At 46.4% G+C, this 17,499-nt stretch overlaps 1 protein-coding gene across 3 annotated transcripts in view; it reads right to left on the bottom strand.

The window, feature by feature from the left end:
• Positions 1-17,278, bottom strand: part of LRRC8D (leucine rich repeat containing 8 VRAC subunit D) — a 127,017-nt gene extending 109,739 nt beyond the window's left edge. Inside the window, exon 1 of one of the 3 annotated variants that reach the window (XM_040998318.1) lies at positions 16,985-17,278. The gene's annotated coding sequence lies outside the window, so the exon portion shown is untranslated. Of the gene's footprint in view, positions 1-15,931; positions 16,011-16,381; positions 16,482-16,984 lie in introns of those variants that run through there. The other 2 variants (XM_040998320.1, XM_040998319.1) reach the window with 2 other exon arrangements.
• Between the last annotated feature and the right edge of the window lie 221 nt (positions 17,279-17,499).

Raw genomic sequence — 17,499 nt, 5'->3', positions numbered from 1 at the left:
CACTACTAACCTTTCCCTGGAAGCAGTCTAGAAGACTACACAGGGCCTGCAATGTCTTGCTAAAGAATTCAATCTCTTGCTAGTGACCAAAGATTGTTCCATTGAAGGAAAATGCTAATGTATCTTCATTTTGTAGAAATTAAAGTGACTTTCCGTGGCCAATAAGTGACAGAACAGGATTAAGCTGAAGCAAACTCGAGAGCTCACGCACTGAGACAATGTCAACGGAGATGGCCAACAGCGATATTGTATACATTCCATTTCCTTTTAAATAAACAAAAGAAAGAGAAATTTAGTACAAAGCCATAAAGGTCAGAGTCACATCACATTCTTGCTACAAACAGGAAAATGTATGAAAAACTACAGATAAATGATAAAATTACGGAGTTATTGACCAATATTTCTAGAAAGTCTGAGGGGCATTTGGCTCAGTAGTCAGCTTCTGCTTGGGATAGCTACATCTCCCATACTAGAATGTGTGGTTCAAGTTCTACTTCACTCCCAATCCAGCTCCCTGCTCATGTACCTAGGAGGCAGCAAGTTATGGCTCAAGTAACTTGGTTGGTCTATGCCATCCATATGACAAACTTCAGCGGAGTTTCTGGCTTCAGTCTGGCCCACATTTACCTGTTATGGAAGTGAACCAGCGTATAGAAAATGGATATTTATCTGTCACTCTGCCTTTCAAATAAACAGAAACAAGTAAATATTTTAAAACTAAAGCAAATCATAGATCCTCAAAAGTCAGTTTACTTCCTGCCTATGACTTTAAAATCTTTAAAATCATCCACACAAGATACTTTCAGAATTACTTGTAAGACTCTCAAAAATAATGCTCAGGGGCCAATATTATAGTGGGTTAAACCATTGCTTGGAACGCCAGTATCCCATATCAGAGTGCTGGCTCAAGCCCCAGCTGCTCTGCTTCCGATTCAAGTTCTTGCTGATACACTGGGGAAAGCAGTGGATCATATTCCAAGTGCTTGGGTCCCTGCCACTCATGGGAGAGATCTATACGGCATGCATGTCTCAGCCTGGCCTAGCCTTGGTTGCTACAGTAATCTGGGGAATAAATCAGTGGATGGAAGTACTTTTTGTCTCCATCTCTCCCTTTTTGTGTGTTCCTCTGTCCTTCAAATAAACAAAGTTTTAAAACAATGTGGAGCCAGTGTTGTGGCAACAACATGTTAAGCCACTATTTGCAAGTCTCTGATGCTCTACTTTTAATTTAACTGCCTGCTAATGTGTCCTGGAAAGCAGTAGAAGATGGCCCAAATATGTGGGTCCCAGTACCCTACATGAGATTTCTGGTATGGAGCTCCAGGTTCCTGGTTTAGTCTGGCCCAGTCCTGGCTGTTGCAGCCATTTGGGCAGTGAACCAGCAGAAGGATTTCTCTCTCTAGCTCTGCCTTAATTAAATCAATAAACCATTTTTAATAAAAAGGTTTATTTATGTTCATCTACTTGAAAGCCAGAGCAACAGAAAACAGAGTTAAAGCCTGACCATACATACATACATGATCTTCAATTTGCTGCTCCACTCCCTAAATATCTACACTTAGGGTTGGACCAGTCCAAAGCCAGGAGCCTGCAACTCAATGCAGCTCTCTCACATGGGTGGCAAGGGTCCATATACTTCAGCCATAACCTTAGTAGATTAGCCAAGATGCCAATATGGCATTCCAATATGAACACGAGTATGCCAAGCAGCAAGTAGCTTAGTTCGCTGCGCGATGACCACCCCTTACCTGCACATCTTTCAAGTACAATTTCCTAGGTCTCAGTTCAGATCTGCAGCATCACTGGGGTGTGCTCCTGAAAATAAGGACTTCTCATGTGACTCAGGCCCCAGAATCACTGGAGTCAGAGATAAGAGCAAATTATTTCCCCCGGTCTCAAGAACATTCAGTGAAACAGTCTTTGTTCAAAGGCAACAGAACAAAGTCTAAATTCCTTGGCAAGACACTTCAGGTCCTCTGGAACCTCCATTCCTGCATCTCTTGCTCTGTCACAGCACCATTTCCCAACATGTTACATCTGTTTGCAACTCCTCATCCTATTGCTGCAGTGTTCCCTCAGTTCTCCCTGCAATTCTCTACCTGTCACCATCTTTCTCATCCCTCAAGGGTTTGTTCACAGTACTTCCTTGTGAAAACCCATCTGATTTTCCCAATCAAAATCAGACTCTTCCTTCTCTGAGCAAATACCTAAAGAATTTAGCTCATTCAAGAATTGAAGGGCCTGGCGCGGTGGCACAAGTGGTTAAGGTCCTTGCCTTGCACGCCCGGGATCCCATATGGGCACCGGTTCTATCCCGGCAGCCCCGCTTCCTTTCCAGCTCCCTGCCTGTGGCCTGGGAAAGCAGTCGAGGACGGCGCAAGGCTTTGGGAACCTGCACCCGCGTGTGGGAGACCCGGAAGAGTCTCCTGGCTTCGGATCAGCATAGTATCGGCCATTGCGCTCACTTGGGGAGTGAATCATCAGACGGAAGATCTTCCTCTCTGTCTCTCCTCTCTGTATATCCGCCTTTCCAATAAAAAAAAAAAAAAAGAATTGTAGCATAAACTGCATACCACGCTGAATTATACTCAACTGTTCACACATTACTATCTTCTTGGATGCAAGGATATATCTCAGATCTTTCATGTTATATATGAGAGACAGTCCTAGGTTCAAAGCCTAATTCTCCCATTTACTTACTAAGTTATCAGGATGGACAGGTTACAAAAACACACAGAACCTCAATTTTGTAGTCATTGAAATGGATCACCAATGACACTGAACCTCATGACTGATAGAGGGTGAAACCCGACAAGTGGCCCATTATGGATCAACTAAAACACACCAACATGTAGCTGCTGCTGCTACTTTTTATTGTTAACATTGCTTGCCACCCTGCTAGAGCGCCTTGCAGACAGGATAAATGCTCCAAAAGTACTTGCTTGTCCTCAAGCACAAGCAGCATTTACTCTGAAGGTTATCAACAGTGACTTCCAAAAAAACCCTTTTTTCTTTATCCACTTTGGTTCTGTTTTAAGCAGCATTTAATAATATTTCTATTGAGAAGTCGTTTCTTCCTTTCCTTTCTTTTCTTCAAAATTCAATGTGCAAAATCCTAATGAACAAGCCCTGTCCACGTCCCTCCTACTCCAGCACAGCTTCTTTCTTGCTTTGAACTACAGTAACTGCCTGCAGCCACAGTGGCTCTGCCCAGAGAATCGTCCACTTCACCCTCATAACAAACAGCACTTTGTAGGCAAATTGGAGGCAAGCCCAAAGTAGGAGGGGAAAAAACCAAGGGAAAGGAATTTGGGCCAGAAGCTGAGTCGACACACCCACATGATGGCCCTTACTATACTACAGGTAAGCAGAGAACAGCAAAGGAAAGCAGTTCAAATCAACACAAGCTTTCCCCAACCACCCACCTTGCCACCCACTCATGAAAATCACCTTCCAAGACTCACAAAGAGAAATGAGTCCACACGCTGCTTAACACATGAGCCCATTGTTAATAGAATATCCTTATAATAGTTGCTTCTTTGTCAATGCATATTTTTTGTTTGTTTTCCAGAGCTCATCAAGTAAACTTACTCAAGGCTTCTTTGTATGCTTCCTTTTTAAAATTGTTTTTTAAGATTACTTCTTTATTTGAAAGGCAGAATATCAGAGAAAGAAATGGAGACAGAGATTTTCCATCAGCTGGTTTACTCCCTAAATCGGCTGAAACAGAACAGGCCAGGCTGCAGCCAGGACCCAGGAACTCCATCTGGGTCTGCACATGGGAGCAGGGGCCAACTCCTTAGGCCATCATCAACTGCCTTCCCATACATCTCAGCAGAGAACCGAATCAGAAGTGGAACAGCTGAGATTCGAACAGGCACTCCAGTATGAAATGCCACAAGCACTTATGTTCTCCTTCACTTGACAGGCAGAGAGACAGAGTGGGGAGAGATGACATTCCCATCTGCCAGTTCACTCCCCAAACGCCTGAAAATGTCAGGACTAGGTCAGGGAGAAGCTAGGAACCTGGAAAACTCCAAGTCTTTCATGTGGGTGGCAAGGTCACCACCATATGAGCCATCACCTGCTGCTTACCGGCGTGTGCATTAGCAGCAAGCCGGAACTGGAACCAAAGCGTAAGCTGCATACAGGCACACCAATCTAGGATGCTAGTGTCCCAGTGAGCTAACCGCTGTTCGTGAATGACCCCCGTCTCTGTAATAGTTTCTTATCCTCAACAAACCAATTATATTGCCATAGTATCAGCTCTCCCATTTGCAAGATATGGAACCCCCAAGTCTTGAGCAATATAAGTGTGCAAGTATATGCAAAAGGGTGTCAGAAACAGAACTCAAGTCCTCTTAGCTCCTCTAATTTAAGAAATACAGACAGAGGCTCACCCAATCCAGCCACTGTAAGGTAAAACAAGCCTGGTTTTGTGTTCTTCAAAGCAGTTCTGGTGCCAAGGATGAGGGTTGTCACAGCAACAAGGTTCCCACTACAGCCACTGCAATGATTGGGCCAACATTTAAGTATGGTCTTCCATTAAGATCCTATAGTCAAGGTTCTGTGCCTACAGGAAACTGCCTCAATTTTACCTGCTGATTTGGTTTGGGGAAGAAGCTTATCTTTCCTTTTTCAATCAAATCCCAATATGGACTTTAAGACTGAGGGGATAATGGAAAGCAAAGGAAATTTCTGAGGCAAACTGGTACTCATCGTCATTGTGAGTCAGTCCAAGGGGCAAGAATGCAGTCCTCAAAAGCACAGGTGCTGAAGCAGTGGCTGCTTGGGTTCAAATCATAGCCCTGCCTGCCATGGGTCATTAAACTGCCACGCAGCCCACTGGAACTAGGAGGGGCAACCGGACAGCAGTGCCTTTGCTGCTTTTGCTACAGAAGGGAACTGTTGTAGTATATCAGTTAATCCATGCCAAGTGCTCCAAACAGTGCCTGGCACAGAGCGGGTATCCCACAAGCATTGCCTATTATTATTTCCAGCTTCACTGGGACTAGGTTTTTTAAAACACATACTTTAAAAGGTTCTAGAAGACTTCTTGTCAAACATACTAATCCATACTGTTCAAAATCAGCACAAAAACTATTTGCAAGTTTTCACTCCCAGATAGGATCTTTCAGGATTTCCATCTGGACTAAAGTCCCTAGCCTGTACAGACCCTAGCACTGGAATTTGAAGAATTTTTCTTCTTCCCCATAACAGTGCAACGAAATGTGTGCCCTTTCTCTCAATACCGCAAAAGAATCCCTAAATTGGGGTGGGGTGAGGGGCACCTTTTTAAAGAATTTATTCCAAAAACAGTGCTAGAAATGTAAAGTTTTCCCAAAAGGGACAGACTTAGATCACATAGAGATAACAACCCAAAGGGGAGAAATAAAATCTGCTGAGGCATCCAAAGTCCCCCTCCCAAAAAATGCTGAAATTCTAGGAAAATGCACTATAAAAAATGCCTCTTAAGAAAAAGAAAATCCCCTCTCAGAGTGCAATTCTATATACACAGCTAGTAACAGAGCTGCTAAAATATGACCACTGTCTTCTCTTTCAAAGGTAGCATGGTACAACAGATTCTACTTCAGCGATATTAGAATATCTCCCTAAAAGAGCTGCTAGAACCACGTCCAATGGCAGGGTTACATGACGAGCCCGCACAGAGACCCCCCAACTGGGGACACGTCATGTTCTTCCTAACCCAAATCCTTTCCTTTTCATGTCCATTCCTCTGTGTAGAAGCCCTACAAACTAAGAGATATACACTTGGCAAATGCTCGCCGCCCTTCCAACCTAGAGTCCGCTTGATTTCTAGCATTGCTAGGAACACAAGTTTTCCTTTATTGGGTGAAAAGAACCCTTTTGCTTTTTCTCCTTCCCATTTACCCTCAAACAAGGTTAAGATATGAGAAAAATCTCCCCCTATTTTCTGGGGTAGCCGGTCTCTTCATTCAAATTTATGCCTCATTCTCATTTGCTAGTCCATTCATCACACACACACACACACACTCACAATTCAGTTTTCCCCTGAACCTGCTAATCCTTAGGAAGGACAACCCTTTCAAATGACTCTATTCCAGATGTAATACCCCAAACTGAAAGGTAAAATTCATTCATTTTACAAGTATGAAGTTTATAAGCTTCAATGCCCATTGACATGTGTGAGAGCTGAATGGGATGTGGGACAGACTGGACTGGTCTGCTGCACATACTGGAAAGCACAGGAACCAGGGTGGGGGGCGGGCCTGGTGGGGGTTATTGTGGGTCGCTCCAACTAGGTTGCAGCTCCCACTGGATTACGTGAGGGCCAAGTGTGTGTATTGGGCAGAATCAGGCTGGACTGTAACACCCACTGGTTCACATGAAAGACAGGGCTGGAAACAGAATCAATCCAGCAATTGCAACTACCAGCTGAACAGGGCAATGGACTGTGCCGGGGCCCTGTACTTAATAAGTACACACAAGAATCTGATCTGGGAACACCTCAGACAAAGTTTCTTTGGGGATCTCTTAAATCGAACTGCTGGACTCAGAACCCTAACCAAGAAAAGACAGTGGACAGAACAAGTCAATCAACCACCTCAGCTATATGTTGGCAGTGAAAAACTGGGCAAATAGAGACTCTAAGATAGACTATGTCAATCAGTGGATTCTTCAATGACCTCATCGTGCTCGGAATGGTAAGACTGGCAGCAATTAGTAATTGTTGAACTATCAAAACCACTTGAGCAAGACCCTCGGAGCATGTCCCAGACCAGGGACCTGGGATGTGTGGGAGACTGGGTGGGGCATCTCCCTTTATCTCTCCCTTTACCCCAGGTACAAGAAAAAAAATGTGAAAAATAATGTGGAAATAATAGTCTTACCGACTTTCCTGTAGCCCTTGAACCTTTTTACCCTAATTATCTATGTAAAGATTGTAAAAAAAAAGTGTGAAGTTCAGAGGTTGTTTTGTCCTACTCGGCCCATGTTCTATGAGGGGACACAACAGGATAGATGAGATTTCTACTTATTTTCACCTAACTTGATTTTTCAAGTGTATTTTGCTTTTATTCCAAATCCCATGCTCCCATTTATCTGGCCACCAAAGGGTCCGCCATCTTGGAGAGCCTAAATGCACAGGCTGCTGGTTTCCAGCCCACAAAGCTATTTGTTTGCTCTATAGGAAGTTATTTAAAATGTTGAACTAGCCAATCTTTTAAAATAATATTTTACATAATAATCCAGATTCCTGGCTTACAGAGACAAATCAGAAGCTTTGGCAAAATGAGCCCACATGCCCACGTGGCAACAATCTGGGCTGACCAGGCTCACTTTGGACAAGACCTGCATTTGCTAGGTCAGCTCAGAACCACCTGACTTCCTCCTGCCTGCCCTAGCCCGAGGATGCACACTGGCTGCCAGAAATCATCTGGGCAGTGGTGGGAGGCTGGGCAGGCAGCTTGGTGTTTAGCAGAGGCTCCCAGGCCAGAGCTTGGATCCAATTTTTTCTCTTTGGTGAACACAGAAATTCTAGTTTCTGCTTGGTATAGAATTTTCCAAGTACAAATAATTATAAAAACAAACAAACAAAACCCACTTAGTATTAGCTGAAAGAGAAAACTGTCTTGTAATGCATACTACTATAAAAGAACTATGTTACAAATAAAGCACATCTCTCTTTCTCTCTGTCCCCTTCCTTGCCTTCCTCTCCTATGTGTGTGTGTAGGAAGGGAGTCTATTTTTGCAGTATGTGTAACACGGAAGTCCACTTTCCAATTTGACTTCATGACTCTATTGGCTAAACATCAGCATGAAAAAACAAAACAGTTAAAGTGGAAACATCAACAGAATGAATTCACTCCACTGGAATAATTATAACTGAGTACAGTAAACATCTAAATAAAAGACTGCATATGATAGAGATACATACTGGAAGTTCTTGAATTTCCTTTTTATCATGAGTATATGGATGACTATTTATTCTTCAGCATTTATTTAGCTGAGACATAACACCATAGCAAATATCAGCCATATCTTTACATACTATATTGATGCACAATATTTATGATAGATCACATCTAATGAGGAAGAGGGTGTTCAATGCACATTCTTTCGAGCAGCTAGCTACCATCAATATTGTTACTAATAGAGAATAGGGATGGAAAAAATGACAAAACAAGCTAAGTGATTTAAAATTACTCCCTAATTCGAGAGTAAATGTTCACCCAAGCAGTTTTACCAACAGGGGAATATTTTCTAAAATTACCATGATTGCCAAGGTTCTATGCTGCAAACGAAAGTGCAAGCTAGGTTAGTTTTAAGATACCTTTACATCTCAATTTAAATCTCCTTCCCCTTTAAAGCAATACTAACAGACATTACAAAACAAATACAAGGACATTTAAATTAAGAAATGAGAGGACTACGGTAGGTAACAAAATGGACTTTGAAGTAAAACTTGGTTTGAAATTACACCTCCACCACTTCCGTACCCTGTTTTGCAAATTATACAGTCTCTCCAGCCTCATGACCTCACGTGGAAGGCCACCAAGCCCGACATTCTTCACTCAGGATTGCTCTGAGCTTAACTGAGAGCATACGTAAGTTCCACAGCATGGGTTTGGCTATCAGTGAGTGCCTAATAAACAGCAGTTGTTATCAAGAACTTTGCTTCTTCCATTAACTGCCCAACAACTCCTTGACCAGGTGAATTTTTTTATGACATCACAATAATTAGCTATTATTCGAGAATGAGCCAAATGTAAAGCGCATTCAAGGAGTGCTCCACAGCACAGGAGCTGTTTCCTCAAGAACTCTAATTCCCCAGCATTTCCTAGAATTGAGTTGGAACAATTAGTGCAGAGAATCCTGACAAGCACAGCACACCAGTCTGATGGTGCCTGTCCTGTCGCCACAGCAAGAGGTGGAAAGGCAGCTTCCTGGCAGCCAACAGCCTTCCCTAGCAGGGTACCTTGCACGTAGACCTCACTGCAGGGCTAGCTGTCGAAGCTTTGCCAACCAGAATTTATGCATTGCTGGGGAAATGACACCCTTTCTGGCAATATTCCTGACTATTATCAGCCATCAGAGGAGGACATTTAAAAAGGTTTTAAGAAAAGAAGTGCTCCTAATGGAATCTAATACCATATTTGTTCGCCTTCCTCAACAACAGATGTCCAGATACCTTGAAAACCTCAGAGTCCCGTCATTTCCCAGACTGCTGGTTGATTCCATGTACCAATAAAATGTCAAAAGAAAAGCTCACATAAATTGCCAGGCAAAAAATGCCTGATTAAGAGATGGTATTAAAAAAACAAACCACCGTCATTTTTCACGAAAGAAAAAAAACTGCCTCAAAGGAGGAAAGACAACCCAAGGTTAAAAAAAAATCCTTGAAGTTGAATCAATTCCATGCTCAAACCGAAACTGAAAAGCTTGTTATTTTGTCTTTACTCATATTTTTCCAGCAGCCAGTGCAAGTCATAATGGTCCACTCTAAAGCGACTGCTCAAGACCAGCCTGTGAGCTGGCCCCTCAAAGTCCTCCAGGCCAGGATGTGTTCTCACTCATGAGGGCTCCATGTGGTCTTGGCCATTTTCTTTAAAAAAAAAATTATTTATTTATTTATTTATTTATTTATATGAAAGATAGAGTGACAGAGAGATCTTGTACCAGCTGATTGGCTTCCCAAATGACCTCAACACTTTGAGGTTACACCAGGACAAAGCCAGGAGCCTACACTCCATCCTGGTCTCCTGTGTGGGTGACAGAGGCCCATGTACTTCATCTTCTTCAGGATCGGAAGTTGAGCAGCCAGGCTCAAACTGGCATTCACAAGGATGTTGGCCTCACAGGTGGCTGCTTAACCACCATGTCACAACATCAGCCAGTTGGTCTTTCTTTGCCACTAGCAAAGAGCTGGATCAGAAGTAGCACAGCTGGGACATGAACTGGCACTCCATGCTGGATACCAGCGTTGCAGGCAGCGGTTTAATCTACTATACCACTACACCAGCCCCATAGTTATCACTTTCTAAGAAAACATATATACCCTTAAAGCTCCTCGTTTATCTTAGCTGATAATGGGTTTCTCAGAAAAAAAAAAAAAAAAAGCTTCAAAAAATTTTCTGAAGGAGCTTTTAACCAGTGAACAGCCTTGGTGTACAAACATGCTAGAGATGATCTTTCAGGCTTTCACAGCAGACATAATCATGTGGTTTCACTGGAGTTGAGGGAACACTTGCCAAAAACAAACTTCACCTCAGAGGTTGTGATCCAGCAGGCCTGGGATGCACAGGCACTGGGGCACACAGGGTTAAGCTGCTGTTTGGGTATCTACCTTTTCATTTGTTCCTGTAGGTAACACATGCCAGGTCCCAGAAAACAAGACATCTCTCACTGCTCTACACTGACAGAGCACTGAAGCGTGGAGACAGGGAGCAGGCCACTCACACGTCACAAGAGTTTCCCTGTGCCCCCATGCTAGTTTCCTGGGTTTCTACAACATCACTCAGTGGTCTCTTTCCTGGCACTAGAAGCCCAAATACTTTTATCAGAGAAACTGATGATCCAACACACTGTCCTCAGAAAGTCTATGTTCTGGCAGAAACAGCCAAGCTCCCCAGGTACCATTACCCCAATCATTCCAGCTTTAGTGTATTTCTGAAAGATCAGGTTCTTCTGACTTTGAACAAAACACAGTGGAAACTCAATTAAGACTATGTCTTTTTGGTTTTGCTTCCCCCCAACCCCCCAAAAATAATATTTCTGAAGAAATATGGCATTTTCTGTCCTTTTTTACCTGCCATTACACACCAGAACAAGAGCCTAAAAATATTTTTCAGTGCCCCTCCCCAGGTTTTCACAATAAAATACTTCTTATGGTAATTTCATAATTCCCCCTAACCCCTGACCTTGTATTTGCCCACAAAGAAACTCATTAGGAAAGGTTCTGATGTCAACTACATCCTAGAGTGGTTTCCCTGGTGCAAATCCCCACCGGCTGCAGATTGCACAATTCAGGAAAGCTTGTTTTCATCTACAAACCTAGAAATTCCACAGGGTGCTCCTTCTTTCGGTTCAATTATGTGAATGAGACCCCAGGGGCCCCAGTGCTTACACACCTCCAAGTAGAGAAGCGATCTTCATTCTTTACAGCAGACACACTCCAATGTCCTCGGTCACTGTAAGCAGGGGTTAATAACATCACCTCCCTGGGCCTGGATAATCTCATCTACAAAAGTCAAGCATCTACCTCCAGAAGCAACAGCCTAGCTTCCACTCAAAATGATCCACCTGCCCTCTGAATTCCAAAGTGGCTTCAATTTTGACACAGCTTTTGACAATATCAAAGGGTAGTATCTAAGATTTTTCAAATATGTTCACCCTCAAAAGCTGCATATATTCACAAAACATCCCTTCTTCTTCTAAGCAGATTCCCCATGTGGGCCAGCACAGAAATGAGACCACACCGATGGCACTGTCCAGATGGCCGCCAGCAAGAGCCCAGGCATAAGGGACATTCACAATGAAGAAATTGCACCTGTTTATTGGTTTGCTTAAATCTAGTTTGTTTGACAGATCGAGAACATCTGGAGAAGCTGGCACTGAGTTGCCTAGGGTTTCTAACATGACTGCTGCAGAAACCCATCTAGCAATGGTAATTTCCTAAGTGAAGACAAGCAAAAGCCAAATGAAATCTGAAATGACACCAATGACAAGTGAGAGCCCAGCTCTGGGGAAAAGCTGGGCTTCTGAGCCTCAATTCTTTCTCCTCCCTTCAGTGTAAAGCTTTAAGTGTTTGAGATACAATAGCAAAAAGCAAAAAAAGAAAACAAAACGTAACTTGAGCAAGAATCAAGTTCAAACATGGAATCGCCAGTTACCTGGTGTGTTTTTTCACAAGGAAATAGCAAATCTGACCTGGAGAGCTTTGGATTTGTGTAAAACAATAAAAACTCCATCCCAGATGTTTAAACAGAAATTTGAAGATCCTAGATCATGGAGTTCAGATTTGAGAAGCTTGCAACAGACTAAAATAATTTCAAAAGGGCAGCTCAGGTAAGATTATTTCAAGAGCTGGAATCAATTTGGTAGGCCATGAACACTCAAGGAGTCCCCACACTATGTACTAACCCGTCCTATGCCTCAGCATCCTGCCTCTCCACCAGGACCAGCACTGCCCCAAACTGAAGTTTTCCCATCAAACTAATGAAGTGACTATCACATCAAGTCCTTAGCAGAGTCAACCTTTACTTCCCTCCCATTTGATCAGAAGGCAGAATCAAAATGTAAAACATCTCCAAAGGCTAAAAGCCTAAACCCAAATAAACAGAATACCTTGAAAAGGAACAACAAAGTTCTTAAAGTTCTCCCAGTGGCTACAAGATACAGCAGCTCATATCGAGAACATCTGCAAGTTCTGATTATCTATGACCTATATACCTGAGCCAGTCCCAGCACTGCTCAAAAAAAAAAAAAAACACAAAACACAGCACTGGTGATTTCAGCAGCAGAAAGCGGACATTTCCGCCTAGGTCTCAGGAAACCACTGTCCTCCTGCCATCAGTGTTGGCTAGGTCACCTCTCGGCGACCAGATCCCATCCTAGATCCTCCTCAGTCGGGGCTGACATCTATCCACACGCCACTTCCTCCGCAGGACTGTGAAAAGCACTGAGGCTACTTCACATCAGACCATCTCAGGGAGGAACGGGAACAGGATAGTGCCTTTGGGCGCCCAAGGGCTCTCCCCTGCAAGTAGCTCGGCAGCTCCTGAGGCACAGAAACAACACGACAAGTTTCAAGGAGGCTGTCCTCTGCTCAAATAAGAACAATGCAAACAGTCCAGAGGGTCAGCCTAAGCAGCGTTCACTGTTCCCAAGGGCAGCAGAACTTACTACAGTGAGGAAGTTAGAGCAGGACCTCCCTCTCCAGAATGCCAAGTCTGCCTTGCTGACTTCCCACTTCACCCCCTTCTCAGACAGCCCTACTAGACCCTCTGTCCCTATCTCCCTGACGCTCCTTTCTTCTGGTTAGGACTTGCCCAGAATACAATCACTTTGGGCCTGAGTACAGAAGTGGCCCGATGACATCTGTCATCTCAGCATTACTCTCCCACCTCCGTCAAGGCCTATTCTGAACCGTCAAGCATTATAGTTCACGTCCACTTTCTCAGAGTTTCAGAATCTCAGCACCACCAACACTTTGACAGGCTCATTTTCCATCGGAGTGTGCACCGAAGAAGTATCAGCAGCATCCACAGCCGCCAGCTGCTTCTGTGGCACCAGCTCCCGACATTTCCAGACATTACCAAAATTCCCTTATAAGAACCCTTGAAGCAAATGACTAACGCCACTCACTTGTGGTCAATTTTTTCACTAATTAGGTTCCCCCCACATTCCTTCATTAGTCACGTTTTCTCTCAGCCAAACTTACTTGCTATCTTTTTTTAAGATTTATTTATTTTCTTATCTAAAAGGCGAAATAACAGAGAGTCGGAGAGAGAAAAACAAGAGATCTTTCACCTGCTGGTTCACTTTGAAAATGGCCACAACACCCAGAGCTGAGCAGGGTGACCTCTTGCCAGACTCCCAACATGAATGGCAGAGGCCCAAACCATCCTCTGCTATCTTCCCACGCAGGGAGCAGAAGCTGAGGGGAATCTATGGCAAGAGCAGCAACAGGAGGCCCTCCTGATTAGTCTTTGACCTATGACACACTCACAGCTTCCTCTCATACAGCTCCTTCCCTTCCCTTCACACCAAGCACATCCCTGACCTTTGTCAAAAGACTGTTGAGACTCGTGCCCAACCCCTTTAAAATGCACAACTCCTCCTGGCCCCAGATAACCCTGAACTCTTGAACAATGGCACCTGGTGATGTCCTCAGGTGCACCTGTGTCTTCTGCCCTGCGTGTGGATCACAGGAACCCTCTGCTTCCTCCCGTGCCCCCACAGCGCCTATCCAGGTCTCTGCTTACCCCTGGTATTCCAGCAAACACTAATCGGTGCCTCTTCAAACATCAGACACCAGATCCAACTGCTAATAAGCAAAATCTGAAAAACTGCCGTTTCAAGAACACCCAAAAGGAATTCAGAAAGTTCATGGGAAATGCAATTAAAACACAGCACATGTCTTCCATGAACATTTGGAAGCCCCACACTCCCAGTACAAAGTGTTGGCAATATTTTGACCTTTCTTATTTTATAGCCAATGTCAGTTTACTGACAGTCATGAGAATGGAATCAAGTTAATTTCTTAAACATACCTACCAAACAATTTAAGTCTGTGTACACAACAAACACATCAGAGTTTTCTAAAATTACTTTTAGAAAATGTTCTGCACAGTATATAAATGAAGAAGGAAAGGTTAAGTTTTGATCAAGTTGTTAAGCACTGGAAAACAGCAGGGTGAAAAAGATCCATATGGTTCAATACTTGAGCTGTTGCATCACACACCACACGACATGCCACGGCAGCAACTAGGCAAAGGGGAAACGGGTCGTCTCAGGACAATTTCCTCCAAGATCTTCCAAGTTTTAACTTGAAATCCAAAAGCACACACACACACACACACACACACACAGTCTCAATCAAAACAAGACCGACCTAAGATAAAATGCTCAAACATGTAACTAACTCGTGCCAGTTCCACACCTGGGAATGTCTTTTCCAGTTCTCTCGATTGCCTAATCATTTCATGGGGACCCCCCTCAATAACAGAGGCCCTCTCACTCAAAATTCTGGTGCCCTTCAAGGAAGCACCTGATTTTAATCTCATGTTCCTTCCTGTCTCGGGCTTGGATCCTTACATGGGTGCAGTCACTCAGCATCAAGGCAGGAACACGAGCTCCAGTCCAGCCCTGCTCAGAGCTGCTGTGGGCCAGTACTTCCAGACTATAAGAATGAATGCTGTCTGAATACCTCACGCGAGGGAAAGGGCACAGGATTCTTCCTACAGATTTGTAAGAAGCAGAGGTCCTAGCAGTGCTGGCGAAGTCCAGTTCACTGTCTTTTTTCTGGCACCTGAACAGCCCTGGGTTGCTGATAAGTAAACAGCTTTCACCATTACTGCAGCTGGGAATTCCCTGCCCGTCCATACCCTTCCAACACACAACACATGTTAGGTGCTCAAAAGAGGCTGCCTGAACGGAATTTTATCAAGGAAGCTGCCAAGGAAAAGTTTCCAGAAGTCAGCTCTTTACTCCCACATCTCTTCCAAACTGTGTCCTCACAGCTTTCTCGCCCAACAGAAAGAAATATTTTCCCAAGTCAAAGAAGGAATACTGCGAAGCAACCTGCACCCAAGAGGCTCAAAGCCAAGCCCTGGGGCCCCTGATTCGGCTAGTATCACCCTCCAGAGACCTCCTTCCTTCTCAGTTTCACTTCTCTCCGGAAACCCCAACTCCCCACTTTCTGCTACACAGCCTCAACTGCGTGGGTCCCCAGGAACCCTGCACCCCACATCTCCGTCTCCAGCAAGGACCTACCTCTCCTCCCCTCGACCTGTGGCAGTTCTTCACTATGGTTGGCTTTTGAAACAATCGGGGAATAAAAACCCCATTTATTTATATGCAAGGGAAGCTCCCCCTAAAGAGGAAGGCTACTACGATCAACCCTCCAGGAACCAGAGGTAACATCCTCTGGGTAAGCACCTCCAGTTCTCCCCGCTCCTCCCTCCCATGCCCTGGACAGGATGCCAGCAGAAGTCCCGCTCCCAAGAGCCCACGCTTCCAAACAGGCTAGAAGCGGATTATACCGGTACCCGACCCGGAGATGGCTCGCAGCGGGCTGGGTGCACCTGCGCGCCCCCAGTTCCCTCCTCTCGGCGCGGGAGGTGGAGCTTGCGTCCTTCCCTCGCCGCCCGCTGGGCTCCCCGGTGCAGCCCACCCGGCGCGGGATGGAGGCGGAAGGGAGGCGTTTCTGGAGAAGTTAAGGGCTCACCTCTCCGGCACTGGGCCAGCAAGGCCAGACACCACACCCCCACCTCCGGGAGGCATCCGCCGGGCCGCACGGGCTTTCCCCGCCCCTCCGACTGGGCGGAAGGAGGCGAGAGCAGGCGGCGCGCTCGAGGCTGGCAGCCCTCACTCGCCTCTCGCGGGCCCGCAGCTAGCGGCCCAGGCGCTCGCCACTCGGATGCTGGAAAGCAGAACAGCTTCCCCGGCTGGGGCGCTCAGAGACCTGAGCCGGGGGGCGCGCACACCACCACGACCCCACGAACCCACTCCCGGCTCCTCAGGCGAGCGCCGGTCGCACACGGCGCCCGGGCCGCGGCGCCGCGCACAACTGGGCGGGACGCTACAGCCGGGACGCGCTTCGACTCCGGCACGGCTCCACCCGTGCGTCGCCCTCCCTCGCAGCCCCTGGCCCCTGCCCAGAGACGTGCGCACCAACCTGGGCGGGCAGCCCGGGCAGCTCTGCCGCCGAGCAGGGGCTTATGCTGAGGAGGGAGGTGGCGGCATCACCTGCGGCGGGCGGCGGCTGCACCGGGACGCGCCGGGGCGGCGGAGGCGCGCGGCGCCCTGGACCCTGCGCTCGCTGGCCCGGCCGCGGCTGCCACCTGGAAGCGCGGCGGAGGAGCCGGGGCACCACGGGCGGCGGCAGCGGCGGCGACGGGAGCAGCAGCACATGACTCTGTAACGAGGGGAATTAGACAAAGCGTAACATGGACTCCGGGCCCCTGCAAGCGCTGCAGCTCTGGGACCAACCGCAGCCGGCGAGCGCCGCGACTGGCCCGGCCGCAGCCAATGGGGCGGGCCCGGGCCTCCATGTGATTGCGAGCGCTTTTTCCCCCCTCGGCCCTGTGGCGCCCGCCGGGGGTCGTGCCGCTTCTGCAGCCCGGCTGCTGGGCCGACCCGAGGAGACCTGTCCGGCGGAGGGAGGCGGGCCCGGGATGAGGGACGTAAGGGGCTGGCGGCCTGAGACTGCGGGACTCCGAGCAGGTGCAGGGGGCGGGGAAGAATGGCAGCCATAGGTCGCCGTCGCCCCAGTACTCACCTATCAAACGCCCACCTGGGCAGCGCCAGGCAGACGCTGCTGCGGGTCAGAGCCCTCGCATCAGTCTTTTCTGCAGGCTTGCACTCTGCTATTAAGAACAGGGGTTGGGGGTGTGGGTGGGCGGAGTCAGTAAAAAGTCTCCGAAGCGCCTTCCAACTCTGGAGGAAGTCACTGAGATCTGCGGCACGAGGAGTTTGTCAGCATCGCATGTTTATGTTCTGTCTCTGCTATTTAGGCTGTGTTGGAGAATCAGTTCTTGTTTTCATCCAAGTCTGCTTTCTCCTTGCTCCTCGTCCCTTAAAATGTAAAACATTTTACATTTTAAATGCTGAGAAGTGCTGTCCAACCCGATCGTACACCCCCCTCCCTTCCTTTTGGTTCTCTGCCATCTTTCTTGTGGCTGAGAAAAGGCAGGGGCCGAGGAGACAGGCAGGGTATTTGGAGTCGTTTAATTCTAATGAAACAGCTCGTTCAGCCACTTGTGGCATTATCTCCTTTATCCAAATCCATGTCTT

Source organism: Ochotona curzoniae, unplaced genomic scaffold (assembly GCF_017591425.1).
Source record: "Ochotona curzoniae isolate NIBS_2020 unplaced genomic scaffold, NIBS_Ocur_1.0 scaffold_1037, whole genome shotgun sequence".
NCBI lineage: Eukaryota > Metazoa > Chordata > Mammalia > Lagomorpha > Ochotonidae > Ochotona > Ochotona curzoniae.
This window is presented reverse-complemented; position numbering and strand designations above follow the sequence as displayed.